The sequence below is a fragment of the Lactuca sativa genome, chromosome 7 (genome assembly GCF_002870075.4).
Source record: "Lactuca sativa cultivar Salinas chromosome 7, Lsat_Salinas_v11, whole genome shotgun sequence".
NCBI classification, from domain to species: Eukaryota; Viridiplantae; Streptophyta; class Magnoliopsida; order Asterales; family Asteraceae; genus Lactuca; species Lactuca sativa.
The window spans coordinates 89,969,176-89,974,650 of record NC_056629.2 but is presented as its reverse complement, the minus strand read 5'-3'; the positions used below and the strand labels follow the sequence as shown (position 1 = coordinate 89,974,650).

At 31.4% G+C, this 5,475-nt stretch overlaps 1 non-coding gene across 1 annotated transcript; it reads right to left on the bottom strand.

Annotated features, from left to right (window-relative positions):
- Nucleotides 1-2,396: 2,396 nt before the first annotated feature.
- Nucleotides 2,397-2,468, bottom strand: TRNAD-GUC (transfer RNA aspartic acid (anticodon GUC)). The gene has a single exon. It is a non-coding gene; the product is annotated as a tRNA-Asp (tRNA).
- Between the last annotated feature and the right edge of the window lie 3,007 nt (nt 2,469-5,475).

The window sequence follows — 5,475 nt, the reverse complement described above, 5'->3', positions numbered from 1 at the left end:
GGATAGTTGTGAGATGTGAGCTGGATAGTTGTGAGATGTGAGTTGGATAGTTGTGAGATGTGAGTTTGGTAGTTAGGTGGGTAGCTGCGGTAATTTAGGTGTATTTGGTGGCCATTGATGAGCCCTAATTGAGATGAAGAGAAGCAGTTGTAAGGAGCAGGATCAAAGTCTCGTAAGAGCAGCTAGGGCTCTGATACCATATGGCAATAGTGTATATTGAATTGTGTATCTGATTACATACTATAAAACTATACAGGAGTGTGGCTTATATAGCCAAAATATGACAACAACCCTAAGCACTAAATTAAGAACTAATACAGGAATGTACAACTGTGAATTGACTGGGAATTAACACATGATTGACTCTAAATATATAAAAGATATAGTTGATATTTTATTCCTTGATATTGTTGTTATTCAATGTGTGTGTGTGTCAGTGTAATTATAAGTGTATAAGGTAGAAGACTACCTTTCTTCTTTCAGGTTTTGCTTTTTTAGTTTCTATCAATATGTTAGAAAATCTCTTAGCTTTTTTGTTGGTTAACAGCAAAATATAAAAAAATATTAACCTTTTTTTGAGTTAATTTTATAAGAGAATATGACTTCTTTATTAACTTTATTTGGTTTTTGTTGTATGTTAAAGTTTAGACTAATTATAATATACTTCTTTCTTAATTGAATTACTTTATTGATATTTTAAGATTGTCAAATTTATAATTCTCAGTTTGCTGAGAATGAGTGTATTCTAACGATTGTAATTTGTGATGCAAAAATGGAATTGATCCATAACATGGATGAACATATATTGACTCATTTCCAAAACCTTTTGTTTCTTAATTCTAATAACATAATACTAAATAAAAACAACAAACATTAGCTTTTGAAAAATAATACTTATTCATTGCCTTTGGTATCTCGGCCCCCCTAGTATTAGTGTTTGTGTTCCGCCCTTGCTTGTCAATACCAAAATGGGTATAGCATGTAAGGAGCTACATTTATTTGTTGAAGAGACTTGCGAGCATCTTCAGATCTTTTCCTTGCAACCCTTATCTGTGAAGGCTTCACTGATGACTATATGGACCGTTTATTACCTGACATAATGAATGAAGTCATGAAGCCATTTGTGAATCAGGTGAAATAAGATCTGACTCAAAGAGTTCCAGAAACAATTGAAGCGGAAGCATTAGCATCGTTTGATTCTTCAAAAATGCTTCAGCAGGAGAATCTTGAAAGTTTCATGACTGCAGCAAGATCTAATGGATTTTTAGAAGATGTTTGACATAGCTAGAGTGATTGGTTTTATTACTTAATGGTTACTTTTTTTTGTTTGTCAAAAAACTCAACTTTTAGACGATCACAAGTATTTGGTTTGAAAGATTGTGTGTGGTTGCAAAGCTTATTAAAGTCAAAGATAGCTTGACTATGACTGCATTGGTGGGATGTTGTTTAATCTTGTGAAAATACAGGAAAAAGAACCGATGATATTTGATTATTGTATTCCTTTTAACAAAATTCAAAGCCATCTATCTAGAGTTGTAACTCTTGCTTTTATAAAACTAAACTAGTTACTGTTATATTATTATCTATGGTATTTCTCAGGTAAAGGCAAGGCAATGCTGAGGTGGCAGCACTTTGATTGGTTGGTTGTGATTGTGAATGCAATGGGTTTAAAATTTTGTCTGCATGAAGACCAGAGGTACTTTTTAAACTTTCTCTCAGTTTCATAACAGAAATATTTGTTTAAAATTGTCTGAATGCAATTCTTCAACTTATGTAAACAGGTTGCTTTTAGTGTCACATATTTCAACCAAGTGGTCTCCTAACTGGTATTAAGTAAGCCACATTTCACAAATACTGTTAATTTTCACATGCATCATTATTTTAAAGATTAAATTACAACTTTAGTCTTGTGGTTCAAAATCCAAAAGTTATGTAGATGTTTCATTGTTTAGGTGGTCAATAGTTTTTTTTTGCAAGCTTCGTGGTTTAAAAAAGCTCTGCAAAAATGACTATATTGCCCTTAACAAATTTTAATGCACAAATGAATTTTCACCATCAGAGGCTAAATGATATACAATCAATGGTATTGAGTTTGTATATTTTTCAGTCAATCCCTTGCTAAGTGGAGTCATTGTCTGTTTGGAGTAGGTGTTGTATCATATGAACAAAGATTGAATTCATTGTATGAATGAATAAATGACACAGAAACATTTTCTTTATGAATCAAGTAAAAAAGAAACAATCTTGTAAATGTAAATTGATTAGATCTTATTTGTATCAAATTTATTAAGTGCAAAAACATGTAAGTTGGAGTTTTCAGTCCCTCTATGGTATGTTATTATATGTAATTTGATTAAATTCTTACGGTTTTAAAGCATCCAAGTTTTGTTAAAATCCGCCGTTGCCGGGGATCGAACCCGGGTCACCCGCGTGACAGGCGGGAATACTTACCACTATACTACAACGACATGTTTTTGATTTGAATATTACAAGTAAGTTGTTGAATATATTATAGCCCTATATTATAATAGTTCGTTACTTTTTGGATTAATAAATTGCAACCCAAGTGTCATAGAAAATCTTCTCTGTTGATTTCGATTTCACTCCATTGTTGAGCATCTTCTAAAATCGATTCACTTTACTCATAAACATTAACAATTCTGTAGTTGTGTTAAATTGCAAAAATCAGATAACTTAAAGAAAAGGTTTTATGGAAAACACAATTTAGAAAAATCCAATTCAATCTTATATGAAATAAATGGGTTACTTGTCTTGACTCTTACCTTTTCCTCAATTGATTTGGATACACCTAATATTTCATTTTAGTCAACAGATATCTCATCATGCTCATTACTCAAATATATATAATCAGAGTTCTTTTAACGACAATTTCAATCTAAAGTTAACTAGTAATTGTAGCTCATCATCAAAGTACAACATTGACAATATCACGAGTCATTGAGCCAAATTAGTTTATTCGTAGTGACTCAAATGGATGCCCTTTAAATGAAAGAATGCTATCGCAATGTTTGTTATATTATGTGATTGAATATATCTCTTTGCTTGGGGAAAATGTATTTGGTTCTAAATTTCTAATTTCTATTTCAAGTTTCGATTTTTGTGCTATGATTGTAGTTTTGATTTTAATACAACCTGATATTATGATTTATAATTCACAAGACAGGTCATCCCGATAAGAGGTAGAAATACTTACCATTATACTATGACTGTTTTGTGTTATAAATTTTGGAAGTAGTTTCTTAATTAAACTTTAATAGTTCGTAACCTTTTCGATTTACAAATTGCAACCCAAATGCCATAGACGAATGAAACTGTATGACAGTTGACAAACAATCATATTATCAAAATTCAAATCCTCCTTTTTGAATTTGGGCGAAAAAAATATACTAAAATGTAACTTTGTGATCTTGCAATCTTGGATATTTTTAGTATTTGTTTTTTTTATCAACATGAGCAAAAACACTTTACTTTAGGGAAATATGGATATTGTATAAAATTATGATTATAACGTTGCATATTGTTCATAGCTATCACATGTTGGCTGAGTTTTGTATATTGTTCTTAATGTGCGTTTGGTTCACCGGAATGGAATGGAATTTGGGCGAAAAGGATTCAAATTTCACTACATTCTAGTGTTAGGTTCAACTTTTTATGATGAAATTGAAATCCTAAACGAGAAAATGTTCCATCAAATAAAGGAAACACTTTCCTTTACACCCTCTTCCCGAGTTTCATTTAAAAGAAAGAAAAGAAAAGAAGATAAATATGGAGAGAAAAGAAAGGAAAGGAAAAGAAAATAAAGTGTATTTTTCTATTCCCGAGTTCAAAGGAAAGGAAAATTATTTTTCTTTGTGTTCCTGAGTTGGAAGGAAAAGAAATGAAAACTAAAAATGGACAATTATACATTTGTCAGAGAAGCAACGATTTTTTTCCTGTGATGTTGTACGTGAATATAGGGGGTAGTTTGGTAATCATAGGGATTTTTTTTTTATCACTGATTCTCTTCTCTCCAAATCTCTTCGATTTGGGAGGAAGATTAGGAGAGAAAAGAATATTGTGATTTGCTTTCCTTTCTTCCCAAATCACTTCAAAAAATAAACTCGGGAACATTTTTGACTCATTCTTTCTCTCCAATTCTCTTCTTTTCTCTCCGCTTCACTCATTAATTTCGACTTGGGAACAGAGTGTTAAGAAGATGACGGAATTAATTCACTTTTAGGAAGGAATGTGACATTTTACCTTATTAGCCTTGTTTTATTTTCACAACATAACCTCGACCACCATCACCTACCACCACCTACCATCGACACCGCCTACCATCGACACCGCCACCATCACCACCACCACCACCACCTACCACCTACAACACCACCACCACCTTCCACCTACACCAACACCACCTACCACCGCTACCGTTACCACTACTACCACCACCACCCACCTCCCGCCACCACCATCACCTACCATCACCAACGCTGCCACCATCTATCGCCATCGTCATCACCACCCACCACCACCACCACACTACCATCACAATCTACCATCACCACCACTAACAACCACCACTTACCACCACCACCGACATGAATGCCCAATTAATAAAATGAAATTTAACTAGTTTTATAGTTTATATAATATATTTTTACATGTAAAATATAAATCAAAGTAAAATTAAGCAAAAAAAGGCAATTCTGTCATTTGACATGGATTCTAATTTCGTTTCTTGCCAACCAAACAGAATCTAAAATTAATTCCAATTTCATCTCCTGCCAACCAAATAGTATATGAAATTAGATCTAAATTCCTAACAAATTCATTTTCCAATTTCAATTCCTTAAAAAAAAAACATTATGCGAACCAAACAACGTCTTAATGTTTTGTTTTATTGGTCATATTGCAGTGAATTATCTCATCATCCTAATGAAACAATTATGTGTTAATGTGTGATAATAATTTTGTAACTTTTTTTTTCAATTTAAATATAACCAGTAATTTTACCATAACATATGTGTACTCATCGGGACAGAATGTGTTATAGAGCCAATATATTATTATTTTTTGGCCAAATGAATGACTTTTCAATCGGAAAAGGTGATATGTTTTGCTTCTACGTATGGTGATTCAATTGCATGTATACGTTTGTTTACTTTATTTAAAAATTTTATAAATATATTTTAGTTCTAATTCTAATTTTAAAATTTAATTTTTGTTATAATTAGGCGTAAATTTATCTATATGATGTGGAAATTTTATATATGTACAATTAACAATACATAATTTATAATAAAATTTGTAAAAACGATAAGAAAAACCTTAAAAACACACATGTAAAAACAAAAATATAAAAACAAAAAAATCTTTTAAAGATAGATGTAAAAAAAGATTTGTGCAAAAAAAATGAAATTTTATGATAATAAAATCATAAAATTTATAACAATGAAAATATATTAACTT